The following is a 23,726-nucleotide window of genomic DNA, read 5'->3' as shown; positions in this document are numbered from 1 at the left end:
GCTGAAGGTGTGGTCTTTTGGTAGAGCCCCCTGTGAACCAAAGTAGAGATAAGTCGTGCATGTCAGCAGAGTCAAAAGCAGGAGAGAGAGCACTCACAGTTGCGTTGAGGGAGGGATGATATGTTGTAGGATCCTCAGGTGGGTGTTCGCTTCTGACCCCAGCGTTGCTGTAGGCAGGGTCCACATCCTCACCAATCAGTATGATGGCACACTCCTCAAAGTGAGTGAGGGGCCTAATGTGGGCCGCTCCACCCCTGGCCTGGGACCTCTCCCTGCTGATGGTGAGCAGGCTTCCCCTGCATGAAAACAGATGGACAGAGTGTTAGCAGGACACATGGCACTGAATGGAATGTTTGTGTGGTGAGCAGTGCCATGGACAGGAATGAGGATGTGAGCTCGAGAGAGTATGAGCCTGATGGAGATGTGAAGGTGTGTGTGAGAGTTAGCGATGTTGTCCCTTGAGGTATGAGATCCCTGTAGATGTGTGATGGGTTTGTGAGTGTGTGAGTTGAAAGTGATGAGAAGAGTGAGTTACCCTGGCAGAACAGATGAGACTATTCATCCTCTTTTGGCACTGGGTGGCTGTCCTCTTTTGCAGGGCATTGGCATTGGCCACCACCTCCCAAGCCTGGTTGCCCATCCTGCATGGCACCCAAAAGGCGTTCCAGTGACACATCGCTAAACCTGGGGTTGCAGTCTTCTTGCCTTTCATGGACATCTTCCCTGCAATAGTTGTGGCCTGGAAGCACTGAGATGTGCTTGCGTGGCTGGACTTCAAATAAGGCACCCAGCGTGATCAAGCGGCAAGGTGATGGTGCGGCAGGCGAATGACAGCCTGCCCAGCATCAAAACAGCAGGTTTCTTGGGAATGCATAAATAATGTGGCAGGTTTGAGACGATATGGTGTGAAAACCTGCCATCGTGGCGAGCAGGTACACCCAGCCGCTACTGCACTTAGTGTAAATCCAGGATGAGTCCGCCCATGTGGAAAGGAGAGGGCAACGGTTATCAACAAAGGACAATCCGATTTTAGGGCCAAGGCGGCCTGAATTCGGACAGAGGTGGAAACGAGGAGGTGGAAGACAACAAGTGAAAAGGAGGGCAATGTCCACCACTTCCAGTCATTATTCTGAATAATGTAAGGCCAGTGAGAAATAAGATTGATGAGGTTCAGACCCGCAGGAGATTTTTATGAGAATTCAGGCAGTCGAGTGTGCTCTATTTAACCAAAACCTGGTTAACTTCAGACATTCCAGACAATGCAATTGATATTGATGGATTTGATCTTCTACGCCAGGATACTACCACAAATAAATCCTGAGCAGGGGGCATACGGATGTACGTATGTGGATAAACGTTGGTGCCGAAACTTTCAGTTTAAGAAACATATTTGTCTCACTAACATTGAATTACTCTCCGTGGCTTTTATATGCCCTGTGAATTTAATCAATTACACATTATTTTGATATATATTCCATGGGTTGCAAATACAGAGGAGGTGGCAGGAGTTGTTTATGAAACAGCTCAAGAAATGGCTGGTCCTTCTCCAAGTTCATCAAAGATCATCCTTGGTGGTATCAATCACTGTGACTTGGCTTTGAGGGACTCTCTCTGTAATTACACTAGATATGTTGACAAACCAACTCGTGGAGAGAAGATGCTAGATCAATGTTTTTGCTTGATTCCTGACTCTTACAAGTCTTTGATTCAACCAAGGATTGGTTGAAAATGAGAACAGTAAAACATGGCAGAAAGTGGTTAAAGTTTGGGATAATGTGGCCATTCAAGATCAAATTTGCTTTGACAACATGAATTGGAATATATTTATGGAGGCTGAAGACATAAATAAGAACACAGCTATCAAAAATGATTAAATCATCTGTGAACAGCTTCATGTTCAAACTAAATGATTAAGATCTATCCAAAAGAGAAACACTTTTACAAATACAAAGGACTTGAAAGCAATAATGAATGAAAGACAAATTGCATTTAGTGTAGGGGAGCAAGACAAACTAAAAATTAAGGTGAGAAAGAAAATTCATTATGTGAGAGAGATGCATAGAGACAAGCTGCATAACTGTTTTTGGACAAATAATCCCAGAGTGGAAGTGGATACATAAAAAGTCGAGCTTCACATCAAAAAAGAAAATTGACCCCTGTTTGTTGATAATCCTTGTGATGTTGCAAATGAATTGAATGGATTTTTTTTAGCCAGTTTGAATGTGATGACTTTAAGGGACATGTTATTCTGCAGCAGACATCACCTTGTGAATTAAAAGGATCTCGTGTTACTTTCAACATTTGGGAAGTAGAAAGCAATTCAAGTGAGTGAATCGATGGAACACATAAGGCTGAGATCAAATCAGTGGAAAAATTCTTAAGGAATGTGCTCATCAGTTGGCAGCTCCTTTCTCTGGTCTTTAAGAAATCGTTCAATACGCACACTGTTCCTTGCTGTTTCAAATCAGCCATCGTTGTTCCTGTCGCTAAGAAGTCATAGCCTGCTGAGCTGAATGATTACTGACCAGCGGCCCCTAAATTGATAGTAATGAAGTGTTTCCAGCACATTGTGTCAAAGTGCCTTTTAGATCACAGAAACTTCACCGTGCAGAAAGAGGCCAGCACTCTGAAAGAGAGTCCCAAGTCCCATTCCCCTCGCTTATCCCTGTAACCTCGCACTTTCTTTCCTTTCAGATAGCAATTCAATTCCCTTTTGAATATCTTGATCGAACCTGCCTCCACCACCCTCTCAGGAAGCTCTTTCCAGAATCCAACCGCCCTCTGAGTGAAAACATTTTTCCTCACCTCACTTTAATGCCTTTTGCTAATTATTTTGAATCTGTGCCCTCTATTTGTTGATGTTCTCTTGAATGGGAACAGTTTCTCACTATTTACTCTGTCCACACCCCTCAGGATCTTGAATATCTCTATCAAGCCTCCTCTCAGCCTTGTTTTTTCCAAGGAAAGCAGTCCCAACCTCTCCAATTTATCCTCATAGCTCCAGTTCATTATCCCTGGAATCACTCTCGTGAATCTCCTCTGTATTCTCTCCAATACCTTCACATCCTTCCTCAAGTCTGGTGCCCAGAACTAGACGCAGTACTCCAGATGAGTACTAACTAGTGTCTTATATAAGTTCAACATGACCTCCTTACTCAATGACCCTATTAATAAAGCCGAGGATACTAAATGCTTTAATAACTGCTCTCTCAAGATGCTCTGCCATCTTCAATGGCATATGTACTTATACACCGAGGTCCCTCTGTTCTTGCACCTCCTTTGGAGTTTCTCCCTTTATTTTATACTCTTTCACCATATTCATCTTGACAAAATGAATCATTTCACACTTCTATGCATCGAACATCATCTGTCACTTGTCTGCCCAATCACCAACATGTCCATGTATTTTTGACGTTCAAGACTATCCTCATCACAGTTGACAACATTTCCGAACTTCTTACCATCTGCAAATTTTGAAACCATTTGACCTCACCACAGTTGAGGCCATTAATGTCTATCAGGAAGAGCAAGGGTCCCATTACTGACCCCTGGGGAACTCCATTCCTCCAATCCGAAAAAACAACCATTTATCACTATTTGTTTTCTGTCAGCCAGTCAATTTCTTATCTAAGTGCCTACTTTCCCTTTTGCTCACAAATCTGTTGTGTATCAAATGCCTTTTGAAAATCCATATATACCATATCAACAACGTTGCCCTTATCAACCTCCTCAAAAAACTCCAAGTTAGTTAAACATGATTTTCCCTTAATGAATCCATGCTGGCTTTCCTAAATTATCCTGCACTTGGCTAACTGACTATTGATTTTGTCCCGAACTATAGATTCCAGAAATTTCCTTACCACTAATTCCTGGCTCTATGCTTGCACCCCTTTCTGAACAAGGGTGCAACATTTGTATTTCCCCAGTTCTCTGGCATCACCCTTGTGTCCAAAAAAGACTGGAAGATTATCACTAGTGTCTCTGCAATTTCCACTCTCAGTACCCTTGGATGCATCTCATCCGGTCCTGGTACCTTACCTAATTTAAGTAAAGATGGCTTTTCTAACAACTCCTCCTTCTCAATTGTAGATTCTTCAAATGTACTAGTTACCCCCTCTGTCGCCTCGGCCTGGGTAGCATTTTCTTCCTTTGTAAAGATAGATGCAAAGTATTTGTTTAATACCTCCGCTTTTTCTTCTGCCTCCACGTGTAAGCCCCCATTTTTATCCCTAATTGGCCCTACTGTTTTTTTTTAACCACCCTTTTATTATTTATATGCTTATGGAAGACATTGGGATTCCATTTTGTGTTAGCTGCCAATCTCTTTTCATACTCTCGCCTTGCTTTGCTTATTAGTTTTTTCATTTCCCCTCTGGTCCTTCGATATTCATCCTGATTCTCCATTGTATTTTCTACCTGACATCTGACTTCTTCCTTTTCATCTTCATCTCTATCTCTCTCGTCATCCAAGGTGCCCTGGATTTATTTGTCACACCTTTCCCCTTCAAGGGAATACACCTTGACATTGCCTGTAATACTTTTTCTTTGAAAGTTCAGCCACCATCTTTTCTGCCAACATTTGATTCCAGCTTAGCCAACTCAGAAGCATTCTCATCCCATCGAAGTTGGCTTTCTCCCAGTTAATGATCCTGCTCTGGATTGTTCCTCGTCCTTTTCCATGGTCAACCTAAGCCTTATGATACAATAGTCGCTGTCCCCTAAACACTCTCCCACTGATATTTGATCCACTCATTCCCCAGAACCAGGTCCACCAGTGCCTGACCTCTCGTTGGACTAGAAACATATTGCTGCAGAAAATTATCTTGAACACATTTCAGGAACTCTCACCACTTTTGTCCCTTTGCACTATTCCTATCCCGGTCTATATTTGGATAACTGAAGTCCCTCATTATGATTACTGTATAATTCTTGCACCTCTCTGTAATTTCTTGGCTAATTTGTTTCTCTACATCCCTTCCACTAGTTGGTGGTCCATATACTACACCGATCAATGTTATTACACCTTTTTCATTCCTTACCTCTAGCCAGAGACATTCCATCCTTGGCCCCTCTGGAAAATCCTCTCTGTAATGTACTGTAATACCATCTTTAATCAGTACTGCCACTCCCCCGCTTATCTTCCTTTCCTGTATCTCCTCAGCACCTTGTACCCAGGAATATTTAATGCCCAGTCCTGCCCTTCTTTGAGCCAGGTCTCTGTTATAGCAATAATATTGTAATTCCATTTGTTACCCTGTGCCTGCAGTTCACCAATCTTATTAACCATATTTCATGAATTCACACATATGCACATTAACCCTGATTTAGGCTTTTTTACTTTTCCCCTTATTCTGACCCCATCTAAGAGCCAATCTAACCATCGCCCCTTGACGTTCAATGGCATTTCCATCACTGAATCCCCCACTATTAACACCCAGAAACTGAATTGGATTAGCCATATAAATACTGTGGCAGGTAAGAGCAGGTCAGAGGCTAGGAATCCTGCGGCGAGTAACTCACCTCTTGACTCCTCAAAGCCTGTCCACCAACTGTAAGGTACAAGTCAGAAGTGTGATGAAATGCTCTGCACTTGCCTGGGTGAGTGTAGCTCTCACAACACTCAAGAAGCTTGACACCATCCAGGACAAAGCAGCCCATTTGATTGGCACCACATCCACAAACATTCACTCCCTCCACTACCGATGCACAGTAACAGCAGTGTGTACTATCTACAAGATGCAGTGCAGGAATTCAATAAGGCTCATTAGACGGCACCTACCAAACCCACGACCACTACCATCTAGAAGGACAGGGGCAGCAGATGGAATACCACCACCTGGAAGTTCCCCTCCAAGTCACTCACCATCCTGACTTAGAAATATATCGCAGTTCCTTCACTGTTGCTGAGTCAAAATCCTGGAACTCCCTTCCTAACAGCACTGTGGGTGTACCTACATCACATGGACTGCAGCGGTTCAAGAAAGCATCTCACCACCACTTCTCAAAGGCAACTAGTGATGGGCAATAAATGCTGGCTCAGCCAGCGATGCCCACATCCCGTGAATGAAAAAAAATCACTAACAAACTTCCTCGCGAGGACATTCTGCTAAGGTGTAACCCACCCTTCTTGTATAGGTCCCACTTGGTCCCTCTTGCTGTATATATTGATCAGTTACAGTTTGCGAATCAACTTCATAAGTCTCTGGATGATGCTGTTCTGACATTGGTCCATTTGATCCAATAACAAACCAACAGATTAGGCAACTATGCTTGCATTACGCTTGTTTTCAGCTTTTATTACCATGCAACTATTCAAGCTTATTGAAAATCGAAACATCTTGATGTTAATCCGACACAACAGGTGTTAGTCTCCGTAATTTACTTGGAGCCCATGCTAACAAATATTGGGTCTCCTCCAGGTTGCGTACTCTCACTTTTGCATTTTTGTCCTCAATACGAATGATTGTCGTTTAGAATAAAACAATCCTCAAGCATGCTAATGCTACAGTGCTTGTGGGTCTCCTAAGGAATAATGAAGGAAACTATAGGAATGCGGCGGAGATGATTGCGTACATTGTTAACTGAATGTGCAGCGAACTACAAACATGCTTTTGACAATAATGCTTTAAATAATTATCATAGTAACAAACTTGCTTCGGTAGGCTTCCATTACCCAAACCAAAGCGTTGTTCACAGAGGCAAAAGAAGAAATTCCATTGATCATCATCCAGTCTGAAGACAGGCCTGCATTCAGCATTCCTGCACTTGGAGAGCTATCTAAAACTACTTCAATCTCTTTGGCAAGCAGCATATCTGGTAAGAAACTTTAGAACTATATTTTCATGCTTATAAGAAAAAGGGTTGCATATGCATTCTTGTATAGAATTTAATGATTGCCATTTAGAAGGATGCATGATGTAATTTTCCTGGTAATTTAGTGAAAACATGAATGTCATGTTATAATAATGCATCTGCTAAGTCACTGCAATCCAGTGATAGTGTGCAACACAATGGCCCATAACTTCCGTTCCCTAGGGTGTGTACCTGGGGATACCGCAAAGATGTGCTGGGGAACCCTCCCCCAGAAGTCCCCAGGTAAGGATTGCATGGCAACTGCCCAGGAAGTTCAAACTTCCGTTGGGCAATCGCCTGCAATGGGAACCATCCGATAATGCGCTTTAAATCGTAAATTCGGATGGTTCTGATTGTCTTACAATAAGAGTTACCTAGAAGAAGTTAGAAGAATTAAAACCCCTTTAAAGTCTCGTAACTACAGTACTGACCCCACCCTGACCTCCTCACGGGACTCCCCCCACCATACTGATCCTCCATGGGACCTCCAACTATGCCCCACACTCCACACACCCTGTCTCTCCCCTCCGCCAGGCACCCCAACTACAAGGAGCAGACTCGATGGGTTGAATGGCCTACTTTTGCTCCTATGTCTTATGGTCTTACCTCCAAACCTCGAACCCCATGACTAGCCTCCCTACCACCTGATTATGCCCCCACCCCTCCCCCCCCCCGACTGTCCTCCCCATCTCCGACTGCACCCCCGCAGCTGCCTTTCCCACCTCCAACTACACCCCCACCCCTTGACTTCCCTCCCCACCCACTGACTACCCCGATCCCTCACACTGATCATTGAACATCCACCCACTGACCACCCCCGGAAATTAATAAATAGAAAAGGATTAAGATGGCAACGGGAGTTGTGTATGGGCCCCTGGTGAAATGGTACATTGTATAAATACAAATAAAAGACAAGCATGTAGCAAAGGCAATGGGTTGGGGTGGGGTTTAACTTCTGGATAGATTTGGACAAGCAGACTAGCACGTCAGAAAATTAGTGAATTTCTTCAGTACGTCTGAGATAGTTTTTTGCAACAATGTATCCTAGATCCAACAAGTGGGCATGCTCTATTAGATTTAGTAATGAATAATGAGCCAGAATTAATTAACTAACAACGGTGCATGAGGATTAATCAAGTAACAGTCATAATATCATCGAGTTCAATGTAGTGTTTGAGGAGGAGAAACACCAAACAGCTTCTAAGATTCTAGGCTTCAATACAATTGGGCAGAGACTGTCCACAGTGAATTAGGCAAACCTATTAATGGGTAAAACAATAGAACATTACATATTCACAGAATCACAGAATTGTTATGGTGCAGAAGGGGGCAGTTCGGCCCATCATGTCTGCACTGGCTCTCCAAATGAGCATTATGACTCAGTAACCCTACACATTGTTTCTATTTAATTAATCATCTAATGCCCTCTTGAATGCCTCGATTGAACGTGCCTCCACCACACTTCCAGGCAGTGCATTCCAAACCCAAACCACTGGCTGTGTGAAAAGGTTTTTTCTCACATCGCATTTGCTTCTTTTGCAAACCACTTTAAGTCTGTGCCCTCTCATTCTCAATCCTTTTACAAGCGGGAACAGTTTCACCTTATTCAGTCTGTTCAGCCCCTCATGATTTTGAATACCTTTGTCAAATCTCCTCTTAGCCTTCTCCTCTCCAAGGAGAACAGTCCCAATTTCTCCAATCTACCTTCATAACTGAAGTTTCTCATCCTTGGAACCATTTTGAAAAAACCTCTTTGGCACTCTCTCCAATGCATTCACATCCTTCCTAAAGTGTGGCACCCAGAACTGTACGTAATACTCCAGCAGAGGTCCAGCTAGTGTCCTTGCTCTTGTACTCTATGCCCCTATTAATAAAGGCTAGGATACTGTATGCTTTATTAACTGCTCTCTATACCTGTCCTGCCACCTTTAATGACTTATGCACATATACATCCAGATCCCTCTGCCTCTGCACACCCTTTAAGTTGTACCCCTTATTTTATATTGTCTCTCCAGGTTCTTCCGCCCAAAATGAATCACCTCACACTTATTGGCATTGAACTTCATCTGCCCACTCCACCAACTTTTCGATGTTCTTTTGAAGTTCTGCACTGTCCTCCTCACAGTTTATAATGCTTCCAAGTTTTGTATCATCTGCAAACTTTGAAATTGTTTCCTGCTCACCAAGTTTTAGATCATTAATATATATCAGGAAAAGCAAGGATCCCAATAGCGACCCCTGAGGAACTCCCTCACAAACCTCCCTCCAGCCCAAAAAATACCCAGTAACCGTTAATCATTGTTTCCTATTCCTCAGCCAATTTTGTATCCACGTTGCTACTGTCCCTTTTATTGCACGAGCTATAACTTGTCTCGCAAGCCTGTTGTGTAGCACTGTATCGAATGCCTTTTGGAAGCCCATGTACACCACATCAACAGCATTTCTCTCATCAACCCTCTCTTACCTCTTCAAAAAACTCCAGCAAGTTAGTTAAACATGATTTTCCCTTAAAAAGTCCATGCTGGCCCTTCCTAATCAACCCTCATTTTCCATTTGACTATTAATTCTATCCTGAAATTTGTTTCTTGAAGCTTCCCCACTACCGAAGTTAAGTTGGCTGGTCTTTAATTGCTGGGCTTATCCTTACAATCCTTTTTGAATAAGGGCGTAATGTTTGCAATTCTCCAGTCCTCTGGCACCACCACAGTCTAGGAAAGACTGAAAAATTATGGCGAGTGCCCCTGCAATTTCTACTCTCTCTTCCTTCAATATCATTGAATGCATCTCATCCAGTCCTGGTGCCTTGTCAACTTTGATTACTGACAGTTTATCCAATACCTCCTCCTTATCAACTTTGAATTCTTCCAGTGACAGAGTTTCCTCCTCTGTCACTGTGGCCTGGGTAGCATCTGCTTCCTTGGTAAATAAAGATGCAAAATATTTAACACCTCAGCCATGCTCCCTGCCTCCACGTGTAAATCCCCTTTTTGGTCCCTAATCGGTCCTACTCCTTTTTCCACCCTTTTACTATTTCTGTGTCTATGGAAGACTTCATGATTCCCCTTTATGTTGGTTGCCAGTCTTTTCTCATAATCCTTCTTCGCTTCTTTCCTCTGAACCTTCTGTTTTCAGCTTGGTTCTCAATTGTATTTTCTACGAGACACCTGTCATAAGCACACTTTTTCTTCTTTATCTTAACTTCTTTCTCCTTTTTCATCCAGGGATCTCTGGATTTGTTTGCCCTACCTTTCCCTTTTGAGGGAATATACCTTGACTGTGCCCAAACCATTTCTTCTTTGATGGTAGCCCATTGTTCAGCCACAGTTTCTCCTGCCAAACTTCGGTTCCAATCTATCCGGCCAGTTCTGTTCTTGCCCCATTGAAGTTGGCTCTCCCCAAGTTAATTATTCCTACTCTGGATTGCCCATTATCCTTTTCTACCATCATCCTAAACCTTATGATACAGTGATCACTGTCTCCTCAACGATCCCCCCCTGACACTTGATCTACTTGGCCCACCTCATTTCCAAGATCCAGGTCTAAAAGCGCCTCCTTTCTTGTTGGACTGGACACACACTGCTGCAGAAAATTCTCCTGAACACACTCAAGGAATTTCTGCCCCTCTCTGTCCTTTACACTACCACTATCCCAGTCTATATTTGAGTAATTAAAGACCCTCATGATAATTACTCTATAATGTTTGCAGCTGTCTGTAATTTCCCTGCAGATTTGTTCCTCTACTAGCTGGTGGGCTGTAGACTACACTAAGCAATGTAATTGCACCCTTTTTGTTTCTTAGCTCTAGCCAAATTGATTCTGCCCTTGAACCCTCTGGGACATCCTCTTTCTTCAGCTCTGCAGTGCTCTCTTTAACCACTGTAGTAACTGTAGCTTTAAGGAATGTAGTGACTGTAGCTTTAAGACTTATTGTTCTGTGTAGTATCATGTGACAGTCTGAACGAATCAGCCCAAAGCACGGGGAACCTTAGGGGTGGAGTTTATGTCTAATTGTGGATCTTGATGGAAGCACGTAACTGCTGCTGAAACCCTGTAAATAAAGTTTACTTTTTCTTATGGGAAATCTGTCTGGAAAATCAAGTTCACAACAACTGGCAATGAGGATAAATTGGTTCCGGTGCTGTCCCTCAGTCAGTGAATGTGAGTATCTTGTTTTAACCAGAAGAAAGGGAAAACATACTCACTAGGTACGCCACTTTTTGGCAGGATCATCCACAGAGGATTGGAGTCAATGTGTAGAACGCCTCGATTTATTTTTCCAAGCAAACGAAACAACGGTGGAGGAATAAAGGAAAGCAATTCTCCTAAACACCTGTGGGAGTAAAATTTATAACTTAATCCGTAGTTTGATGTCCCCAAATGCTTTGGATTAGAAGACCTTCAGTAAATTGGTAGACCTCATGAAGGGTCATTTTCAACCCAAACCCTCCATAATCATGCAGAGGTTCAAATTTAATTTGAGCGTAAGAACCCCAGGGGAGACCATAGCAACATATGTAGCAAAGTTGAAACAGCTAACTGAACATTGTGACTTCAGGGAGACCCTAAACGATATGTTAAAGGACCATTTGGTCTGTGGTGTGCCATTCAACAACGGTTATTAGCTGAAGTAAATATTGATTTTAAAGGAGCATTGGAAATAGTGCTTGTGATGGAAAGCGGGATTCGCAAGCCTTAGAGGATGTACAAAATGGCGCCATTTTTCAGTTGAGGTGGGAACAGACCACTGGGCATGGCGCGAAAATTAGGGAGTCAGCCATAAAGTCGGAGACAGTCCCTGCTACCCGAAAATTTAAAAAATGTACAGGAGACAGCTCAGCAGTAAATCTGAAAATGAATTTGTTACTGATGTGGATATAACCATATCCCTGAAACTTGCTGTTTTAAAGAGGTGGAGTGCCATTGTTGTCATTAAAGAGGGCACAAACTGAAGCAATGTACAGCAAGATTGAGACAGACTGCCAGGCAACAAACTTAACTGATCGAAGTGCATAATGTGGAAGAACCAGAATTCCGATGTTTATTCTCTATTTAATGTAAAAGTAGGGAAAACAGAGTCAATCACCATTACTCTGCAGGTCAATGGAAAACCTTTGATTATGGAAGTGGATACTGGTGCATCAACTACTGTAGTCGGGGAGCACACATTCAAATATGTAAACAGGGGTGTTCAACAACTGAATATGGAGCAGACTTCAGCCAAATTAAAAACGTATACTGGTAAAGTCATAAAAGTGAATGGTATTTTCACTGTACCTGTTTATTACAAGCATCAGACAGCACAGCTCCCTGTGATTGTAGTGGAAGGTGAAGGACCAAACCTTCTAGGTCGTAATTGGTTAAGGGAAATTAACATTGATTGGCCAGTGAGATTTCAAACGGAAGCTGGAAGAGTTCCTGCGTTGGAACAAGGTAAGGTACTTCAGAATGAGTCTGGAGAGTCAAAGGACCTTAACAGGATGCAAAAAGAGCGTGTAGGCATTCAGCAACCTGAGGAAATGAAGACTGTCTTAAATGGCAGTATGGAAGAACAGCAGAAGAAACTCAAGGAGACTCTGCTGAATTACAGAATTCAAGATGAAGCAAGTGAGCTTCACAAAGAAAATGAAAACCTGTTGAAGGATTCCACATACTACAAGGATCCCTCAGGTCAAAGTTTGACCCTCTGGAAAATTACGAAGAGAAGCAGAATGAATTTAACATCAATTAAACAAACTGAAAAACCAGTTGGCAGAGAAGACGCAGCAATGTTCAAGGTTCCAGGAGGAAGCCAAAAGATACAAGAAGGAGACAGAAGAGCTGAAGAATCAGTTGAGTGAAACAAAAGAAGCATTAGAAGGGAAAGTCGTGGAACTTCCCAAAATGCAAGTGGGTGATGAAGCCATGGGTAGCTCAACCCCTGAACGGAACCAAGTTGGGATTTTGCCTGAGAGAAGTGGATGGATCGAGTTCGTTACCGAGTACAATAGTTTCTCTGACCGGACCATTGTCATACTACATAGAAGTGGAGGGCCGGATCACCCAAAAACATATGGATCATTTGAGATGAAGAGAGAGACCCCAACAATCAGATGTTCTGCTTGTAACCATTGTAGAACCCGTGGTCCCTGTTGTGATTGATCAGCCAAGAATAGACATACCAGATGTCTCTGTCGGAGTGGATAACACTGAACTGCCTGTGCTTAAGGAGATACCTGATGTTGCTACAGTTCCAGAAAATGAAGATTCAGCAAGAAGTTCTGAAGTTGTAGAGCTACAACGTTCCACCTGGATCAGAAAACCACCTGAAAGACTGAACTTATAATTTTATAATCAATGCATACATTGGTAATGTCATGAATGTAGTTGTTCTTGTAAATACAAATTGTAAAAGAAAATTTTAAAGGGTGAGGAATGTAGTAACTGTAGCCTTGAGGAATGCAGTGACTGTAGCTTTAAGACTTATTGTACTGTGTAGTATCATGTGACAGTGTGAACAAATCAGCCCGAAGCACAGGGAATCTTAGGGGTGTTGAGTTGTAGATCTTGATGTAACTGCTACTGAAACCCTGTAAATAAAGTTCACTGTTTCTGATGAGAAACGCATTTGGAAAATCAAATCCCTAACAGCCACCCTTCCTCCTTTTCTTCCTGCCCTATCTTTCCTGAATACCTTGTACCCAGGAATGTTTAACACCCTGTCATGCCCTTCCTTGAGCCAGGTCTCTGTTATCACCACAACATCATAATTCCGCATGGCAACCTGCACCTGTAATTTATCAATCATATTTACTATACGCCTTGCATTCACATACATGCAGTATAAACCTGATTTAGACTTCATTCTTTCTCCTTTACTCCTACTCAGCCTATTAACTTACTATTTTCTATTCTAGCGTTATCTGTCTCCCCCAGTATTTTGTGCACCTTGGTATTACTCTCTAACATTCTCTGCCAGTTCCCACACCCCTGTTGAGTTAATTTAAAGCCCCCCTCAAGAGCTCACTGCAAGGAACTCAGTCCCGGCTTTGTTCAAGTGCAACTGGTCCAGCTTGTACAGGTGCCATGTCCCTCAGAGCCAGTCCCAGTGTCCCAGGAATCTAAAGCCCTCCCTCCTGCACCATCTTTCCAGCCAGCCATTCATCTGCCTTATCCTCCTTTTTCTGTACTAACTTGCATGTGGCACTGGGAGTAATCCAGATATTACTACTTTTGATGTCCTACTTTCTACCTAGCTCTCTAAATTCTGTCTGCAGGACCACATCTGCTTTCCTACCTAAGTACCAATGTGGGCCATGACCTCTGGCTGTTCACCCTCCCCCTGAAGCATATCCTGCAGCCGCTCAGTGACATCACTGACCCTGGCACCAGAGAGGCATCCTGGAGTCATGCCTACGGCCACAGAAATGCCTGTCTGTCCCCCTGTCACTATTGCTCTTCCTTTCATCATCTTCCCCTCCTGTCCAGCTGAGCCACTCACGGTGCCACAAACTTGGCTCTGATTGCACTCCTCTGAGGAACCAATGCCCTCACCAGTATCCAAAACGGAAAACCAATTAGCGAATAGGGGGACTCCTACACTGCCTGCCTGGTTCTCTTGGATTGCCTGGCAGTCACCCATTCCCTTTTTGCCTCAATGCTCCTAACCTGCGATGTGACCACCTCTCTGAACATGCTATTCACGTAGCTCTCAGACTTGCAGATGCGCCATCGTGATTCCAGCTACCATTCGAGCTCCGAAACTCAGAACTCAAGTTTCAGCAGCTGGCAGCACTTCCTGCACATGTGGTCGTCTAGGTCAGCAATAGTGTCCATGAACTCCCACATATTACAGGACACACATTCCACATGACCAAGCTGTCCTGCCATGTCTTAACTTTACTTCCCTTACATTAACTTTATTTTACTTCGGTTTACTTATATTACTTTATATTACCAACCCTGGCTTCCCCTTATTCCTCTTGTTTCTTACTTAAATCCAAGTAGCTACTTCTTTAAAAATAATGGATGACCAGAGATATTCAGGTTACGATGAGAAGGAAAAGAAAGGCTTTTAGCAGGTACAAGGGAAGCAAATGAGCGGAGGCATTAGTGGAGTACAGAAAGTGCAGGGTGGAGCTTAAGAAAACAATTAGGAGAACAAAGAGGGGATATGAGAAAGCTCTGGCTGGTAAAAGTAGGGAAAATCCCAAGACATCCTCTAAGTATATCAATGGGAAGAGGATAACCAGGAAAAGAGTAGAGACCAAGGGGGCAACCTATGGGTGGAGCCAGAGGACATTGCTAGAGTGTTGAATGCATACCTCACATCCGTCTTCACCCAAGAGAATGAGGATGAAGGTATCGAACTCGGGGAAAGAGACTGAGAGGTTCTTAAGTAAATTGATATAGGGAGTGACAAGGCATTGGAGATGTTGGCAGGCTTAAAAGTGGACAAATCTCCAGGTCAATATGATTTGTGTCCCAGACTGCTGAGGGAGGCAAGGGAGTAGATCGCAGGGGCTCTAACCCAAATTTTTAATTCCTCTCTGGCCACAGGGAAGTGCCAGAGGGCTGGAGAACAGCTAATGTGGTTCCACTATTTAAGAAGGGTTGTAGAGATAAGCCAGGGAACTACAGGCCAGTGAGTCTCATGTCAGTGGTAGGGAAACTATTGGAGAAAGTTCTGAAGGAGAGAATCTATCTCTACTTGGAGAGGCAAGGTTTGATCAGGGATAGTCAGCATGGCTTTGTTAGAGGGAGGTCATGCCGAACAAATTTGATTGAATTTTTTGAGGAGGTGACCAGGTGTGTAGATGAGGGTAGTGCAGTTGATGTAGTTAATATGGATTCAACAAAGCCTTTGACAAGGTCCCACATGGGAGACTTATAAAGAAGGCAAAGGCACATGGGATACAGGGTAATTTGATAAAGTGGATTCAAAATTGGATTAGTTGTAGGAGACAGAGGGCGATGACAGAAGGATGTGTTAGTGACTGGAAGCCAGTGTCCAGTGGCGTACCACAGGGATCTGTGCTGGGTCCCGTATTATTTGTCATTTATATAAACGACATAGATGACTATGTCGGGGGTAGGATTAGTAAGTTTGCGGATGACACAAAGATTGGCCGGGTGCTTAACAGTGAGGTTGAGTGTCTTGGGCTACAGGAAGATATCGGTCAAATGGGCAGATAAGTGGCAGATGGAATTTAACCCTGAAAACTGTGAGGTGATACACTTTGGAAGGAGTAATTTGACAAGGAAGTATTCAATGAACGGCATAACACTAGGAATTTCTGAGGGACAAAGGGACCTTGGCGTGTCTGTCCATAGATCTCAGAAGGTGGAGGGGCATGTTTATGGGGTGGTGAAAAAGGCATATGGGACACTTGTCTTTATCAATCGAGGCATAGATTACGAAAGTAGGGAAGTCATGTTGGAGTTGTATAGAACCTTGGTGAGGCCACAGCTGGAGTACTGTGTGCAGTTCTTGTCGCCACATTATAGGAAGGATGTGATTGCACTGGAGAGGGTGCAGAGGAGATTCACCAGGATGTTGCCTGGGATGAAACATTTAAGTTATGAAAAAAGGTTGGTTAGAACAAAGAACAAAGTACAGCACAGGAACAGGCCCTTCGGCCCTCCAAGCCTGCGCTGATCATATTGCCCGTCAACTAAAACATTTTGCACTTCCGGGGTCCGTATCCCTCTATTCCCATCCTATTCATGTATTGTCAAGCTGCCTCTTAAACACCACTATCATACCTGCTTCCACCACCACCTCTGGCAGCGAATTCCAGACACTCACGACCCTCTGCGTAAAAAACTTGCCCCGCTCATCACCTTTATAGTTTTCTCCTCTCACCTTAAATCTATGTCCCCTAGTAACTGACTCTTCCACCCTGGGAAAAAGCTTTGACTATCTACCCTGTCCATTCCACTCATAATTTTGTAAACTTCTATCAAGTCGCCCCTCAATCTCCGTCGCTCTAGTGAGAACAATCCGAGTTTCTCCAACCCCTCCTCATAGCTAATAACCTCCAGACCAGGCAGCATCCTGGTAAACCTCATCTGCACCCTCTCCAACGCCTCCATATCCTCCTGGTAATGTGTCGACCAGAATTGCACGCAATATTCCAAGTGTGGCCTAACCAAGGTTCTATACAGCTGCAGCATGATTTCCCAGCTTTTATACTCAATACTCCTGCCAATGAAGGCAAGCATGCCATATGCCTTCCTGACTACCTTATCCACCTGCGTTGCCACTTTCAGTGACCTGTGGACCTGTACACCCAGATCCGTCTGCCCATCAATGCACTTAAGGATTCTGCCATTTACTGTATAATTCCTACCTGTATTAGACCTTCCAAAATGCATTACCTCGCATTTGTCCGGATTAAACTCCATCTGCCATTTCTCTGCCCAAGTCTCCAACCGATCTATATGACAATCCTCTTCACTATCTGCAACTCCTCCAACCTTAGTGTCGTCTGCAAACTTACTAATTAGCCCAGTTACATTTTCCTCCAAATCATTTATGTATACTACAAACAGCAAAGGTTAGACTTGGGTTGTTTTCGTTGGAGCAGAGAAGACTGAGGGGCGACCTGATCGAGGTGTACAAGATTATGAGGGGCATGGACAGGGTGGATAGGGAGCAGCTGTTCCCCTTAGTTGAAGGGTCAGTCACAAGGGGACATAAGTTCAAGGTGAGGGGGCAGGAGGTTTAGGGGGGATTTGAGGAAAAACGTTTTTACCCAGAGGGTTGTGACGGTCTGGAATGCACTGCCTGGGAGGGTGGTGGAGGCGGGTTGCCTCACACCCTTTAAAAAGTACCTGGATGAGCACTTGGCACATCATAACATTCAAGGCTATGGGCCAAGTGCTGGTAAATGGGATTAGGTAGGTAGGTCAGGTGTTTCCCATGTGGCAGTGCAGACTCAATGGGCCGAAGGGCCTCTTCTGCACTGTGTGATTCTGTGAATGCTGGCCTTTATATAGAGAGAACTAGAATACAACGGAGTAAAAGGCATGCTTCAGCTACACAGTGCTCAAGTTAGACAAAACCTAGAGTACTGTGAGCAGTGTGGGCACTACACTTTAGGAAAGATATATTGGCCTCGGAGGGAGCACAGCATACTTTTATCAGAATGGTTTCTAGACTCAATCAAATCATTGTGTCATCTTCTAAATTCCAGCGACTACAGCCCAATTTGTGTGTTTTCTTCATAATTTAACCATTAGCAAAGTTTTCAAGCTACTAAGGGGAACAGATAGGGTAGATAGAGAGAAACTATATTCATTGATTGGACAGACTAGGGCTAGAAGCCGTAGTCTAAAAATTAGAGCCTGATCTTTAAGGAATGAAATTAGGAAACACTTCTACACACAAAGGTTGGTAGAAGTTTGGAACTCTCTTTCACAAATGGCAATTGATGCTTGATAAATTGTTAATTCTATATCTGAGATTGATAGTTTTTTGTTAACTAAAGTTATTAATGTATATGGGGGACAGGATGATCTCATTGAATGGTGGCTGAACAAGCTCAAGGAGCTAAATGGCTATGTTCCTATGTTCCTACATTTCCACTCCATGAAAATGGAGAAAGCATCATTTTACCAACATGAATCAATTTAACCTCATTTTAGAATAGTTTGAAGAAAGGCTAGGAATGAAATTGACCATTGGAAAAAACACAAAACATGTAGACCGTATAACATTGCATCGAGCTGATTTGCTGGCGTCCCATTCAATGAAAATCACTTTCACTCATACTCTTCTCCAGACAGTAGAATATGTTCAACTTACACTCATGCCTCAACTACTAAAAGTTTAGTTTAGATTTTTGAAGCTGAACTCTGTGTTCAGAAGGAAAGTCCATGCTTTGCTACATGTTTTATAGATAAAATAATATTCACATCAACCTGTAGCAAGGCTGCCTGATCCTTATTAGCTGTTATGGTCTTTTATCAGAGGTTTGACATCTATTGTCAAGCCAGGGCTCTTCCCGTGAGAGGTGAAGAGTTGGGGGCTGTTGTTTTGGTGATCTTTCTCAGGAACCCACACTTTTAATGGCCCCTGCTTCAGATCTGCCACAGAGAAAAGTATACTGAATTCCCCCCTCAAAAATGTTGTGACTCCCCTTTAAGGCCCAGCAAAAGCCTATCACATTTTAGTTGGGTCAGATAAGTGTAGCCAATCTTTGCACTCTATTCCCCTCCATTTCTACAACAAGTCTATAAACACAATCCTAAATTATGACTAGTATTATATAAGTTAGCAAAAGAGCTTGCAAAATACCCTTGAGGTGAGTTCCCACATTAAGGGGGTTATTTTGCATGCTACTACTTAAGATTGGCATTTCTTTGCCTACATAACTATCCTTGATAGGAATTTGGGGGTTGAGCCAAAATGTTTGCTCCTAATTTTACTCAGCTCTTCTCGAAGTACTGTTTTCCACTCTAAACATGATTTCCCAAAGGAAATGTCTTTATTTGAGGAGGAGAATAGACAATTGGACAAGGCTAGATTGGAGGCTTTTGGAGTCCAGCATATCATTGCTACACAAAGACTTTCACTCATCACAGTCTACAGTATGTTAAGCACCCCACAGGACGCAGAGGGAGCATTGTCATCAGCTAACCCTCAATTCAAGGATGGCATCTACTCAGGGTCACGAGTATCTGCCATGGGTCTTGATGTGACTGAACAGGCTGATTCTTGACCTGCATATCTTTGGGCACATGGAGCAAAATATCCCACGAGATAGTGGGATCTGGAGTACAGGGTTTGCTTTCGTTTCTTTCCTTCTCTGCTACTGCTTTGCTTCATCATTAAGAAGTTGGGCTCAAAGTATGATACAGCTTGATGCAAGCATGATAAAAGTTGTCACCATATTGAGTGATTGGTAGCAAGCTCCCCTCAGCCATAAAGGTTGATACTGTCATGCTTCAAGGAGAGCTTCACAGTGTCTTTGAAGCATTTTCTTTGTCCTTCCCCTGGAATTTTGGCCATTTGATAGTTGAAAGAACCGGACTTGTTGGGGCTGTCCAGACACAATGTTCAGTCAACCAAAGTTGATTTTTCAGGAATTTTGGCTGCAAGCTTGTGGAATTGGCTTCAAGAAGGATGTTTGTTCGATGGTCCTTCCATTGAATTTGGAGAATATGGTGGAGGTATTGCTGATGGAACTTTTCTAGCACTCTTATGTCACTGATGAGCAGTCCAGGTCTCACTGCAGTATAGGAGTGTAGTGACAACAACAGCTCTGTACACTAGGACTTTTGTTGACTTGCAGAGGTTCTGGTTATCAAATACTTGCTGCTGTAGTTTGTAGAAGGCTAAACTGGTGCAGCTGATCTAGTGTTGGATCTCCTCGTCAATGGTGGCCTTTTGAGAGACATGGGGCTGAATTTCCCATTAATGAGACTAAGTTAGCGGTGGGAGGTTTTGGCGGTGCCTACCCTGCAGGCCAGAATGGTGGGAACTCACACTCGATTCCACATTAATTATGCACAGGCAAGTATCGGGCCGAATCAGCTGGCAGGTTGGGAGCTGATTCATCCGCTTGCTGTCAGCTAGCAGGGCCGAAGGTCCTGGCGCCATATTTAAAGGCCAGTCAAACACATAATCTCACTCTCCCCAGCCCACCTGCCTTCCGGACACATGCAGAGATGTCTTGCAGTCAGAAGAAGGCCAAGAGCCTCAAGAAGAAGGTAGCACCCCGCTTAACCCTCCGGGCCTTGATCGACGGAGTGCAGGCGCACATGCAACTCCTGTATTCCAGTGATGGCTGCAGGAAGCGAAGCAGCCTCACCTCTCTGGCCTGGGAGACCATCACAGAGCAGGTCTGAAATGCCACCCAGTACAGGAAGAGGATGAATGATCTCATCCGCTCTGCCAGGGTAAGTCACCCTTCAACTACCTCCAGTATCAAACTCTCATCATGGCATCATGCACTCAAATGGCCACTCTCTTCAGGGATCTCACGTGACCATTAGCAGGGGATGCATATCAACACTCATTCTCTCACTGAGACTTTCACATCACCACTATCCCATCTATCATGTTGCTCTCACTCCATCCTCTGGTCCCTATGGGTAGGGCTCACCACACACAGGGGACATGCATCTCACCCAACCTCTGCTCCATTCCTTCTCATCACAAATCTTTCTTCTTCATTCAGGCCAAGCAGGCACACAACAGGCACGAGAGATCACAGAGCAGGGGAGTGACAGCCGGCATCATTGCCCTCACTGAGTTTGAGGAGGCTGCAGTCAAGCTGGCTGGGGAGGACAGGAATCGCTCCTGTGGGGAAGGGGAGATCGGCCTCTCCCAGTAACCTAGTACGCATCACCTCATCAAATCCTGACAAACACAGTGAGTCAGATGCAGTCTTATCTAGCTCATGCTCATTAACTAAAACTCTATTTTCTATTAACTAGGCATCAGCAGATCGAGGCCCCCAAGCCAGTTGAGCACCAGTGTGAGCCCCCAGACCACGTCTGAAGAGGAAGCTGTGGAAGAGCTGTGATGGCACTCACACACACACACACACACACACCATCCACCAGCTCCGAGACACAGACGCCGGTGGGGCATTGCTGTAGATTAGGCTCAGGCTCAGGCTCACTTTCTGGAGAACACCTCACTGACACATCCCCGCAGCAGTTGTAGCCAGGGACAGCCCAGGTCTCCACCACTCGTAGGGCTGCTGGAGACCAGCCACCTGTTCAGTCTGAGTCAGATGATGAGCCTCTGGAAGCAGCCACCAACTCAATGCTGGAGATGCAACGAAAGGCAGTGGAACATCAAGCAGAGATTCAACAGTCATTCAGCAGACTAGAGCGAATGATGGAGGAGTCCATCTGCCTTCTGTCTGATGTCATGGCTCCGACATGTGAGCGCCTCGAGGTCACCATGGGAAAGCTGGCGACCACCATGGAGACCTTGGTCCGGCAGGTATTGTCAAGATTTGCACTTGGCCCTGCACTCCATGGCCACACACCCTGGTGGGCACCATCAAGATGTAGATGACATGAGACGAGGCACCTTGATCCCCCTCCTGGTGCACCATCTCCTGCAGGAGTCGGGCGGGGCTATCGGGCACCCACAGCAAGGATGAGCATCAGCCGGAACCCTGGGGGCCCCCTCAAAGGACACTCTAAGGGTGTGCAGCTATTCACAGCCCCCCTCTGCCTGTGACCCCATCCACTCCAGCTTCTCTGGCCACTGAGGGCACTTCTGCCCCTGAACAGGTGGCCGTTATCAGGCCAGGGCCCTCCAGGCCTTGGGCCACCAGAGGACGTCTGCCCAGGTCATCACAGACATCAGAACGTAGCAGTCAGCAGGTGCCTCCACCTCTGCTGCGGATGTCGGGGCTGCACCCAGGTGTAGCAGTAGAGTTAGGAAAGTTAAGACAAATTGATGCCACTTTTGGGTCACGGGTGTGCTATATATATATATGTGAAGAAATTGCAATTTTTTGAATACATTTGATGGTCATGTGAATGTTTTGGGCAACTGAAGGCATTGTGATTTTGTTCTATGGAATCCCCTTTTATCGAGGTTTAACCATCCTCCCACTCGGTGATAGTGTCCCACTGTGAGATTAACATTCATGTGATGTCAACCTCAGTTGAACTCGTCTCCGCACCCTTGTGTTTAAATTTTTATTGGAGATGTGTGATGTAAGCATTTCTCACCCTTCTCAAGGAACACCACTGAATGAGGGCAGCTCATCAGCATTGATAATCTCGGGGCCTTTGTGTCTCCTCAGTGGTAGTGGCAGAAGAAAAGACATGCACGGGAGGAGGAGATCCCTAGGCATGTCCATATCTCAGTCGCAGCAGTGTTTGCATCATTAGATGGCGGCGAAGGCTTCAAGTCTTCTCTCGCATCGCTCTTGTTCCTAACTGGACTCTCAGTTCCCAGAGTGAGCTCACTCACAGGGCCCCACAGACTAAAGCAAAAATCATGGCCTGTCAGTTCACGAGGCCAGAATGTGCATGTGTGAATGCAGGACTCATTCTTGCTGCAAGTGGGCGGACATTCCCTGAGATGAAAGTAAATGGTATTGAGGGCTCGGAGAGATGCAGCCATATGCCCTCACTTAACCTTACTCTTTCTGGAACCTGTCAGCAATTAACATATCATAGGTACTTTTCCTCCGTCTTCCTTCCTCCATGGCATGATCACACTCATACTGACCCTAAGCATCTGCCTGAGATTCCTGGACCTCCAGATCTTCATCCTCCAATCAGCTCTCATCCTCCTCCAGTTCACCCTCTGGCAGGGGTTCACCTCTTTGCATTGCCAGATTGTGAAGGGTGCAGCACACTGCGATGAAGTGTGTCGGGAGTGTATTGTATTGAGCCACCTGAGCGTTGCAAGCATCTGAAGCGCACCTTCAGAAGCTCTATGGTCCGTTTTATAAGGGAGCATGTAGAGCTGTGAGTAGCATTGTACCTCTCCTGGGAAGGGCTCTTGAGGGCGATGCACCGGTGTCATCAGCCAGTATTTCAATGGGTACCCCTTATCCCCAAGCTGCCATCCCTTCAGACGTAATGGGCCCTTGAGAATCTAAGCACCTGGAAGTGACTCAGGATGTAGGAGTCATGGCAACTCCCAGGTACCGTGCACATACGTGCAGTATGTACTTCTGGTGATCACAACTAGTTGTATATTGATGGAATGGTACCCTTGCAGTTTATAAACATTAGGGCCTGCTGCCATGGAGCCCGTACAGCCACATGGATGCAGTCTATTTCCCTGGACTCTTGTGAAGCCTGAGATGGCGGCGAAGCTGGTGAATCTTGCAGCCTGGCTATCTTCATACAGAGCAAACTTGACATAATGATGGGTCTTCCTGTAAAGGGCATCTTTATGCATCGATGTG

The sequence above is a fragment of the Cetorhinus maximus genome, chromosome 4, assembly GCF_964194155.1.
Source record: "Cetorhinus maximus chromosome 4, sCetMax3.hap1.1, whole genome shotgun sequence".
Taxonomy (NCBI): domain Eukaryota; kingdom Metazoa; phylum Chordata; class Chondrichthyes; order Lamniformes; family Cetorhinidae; genus Cetorhinus; species Cetorhinus maximus.
The sequence above is the reverse complement of the archived record's forward strand: the minus strand, read 5'-3'. Positions refer to the sequence as shown.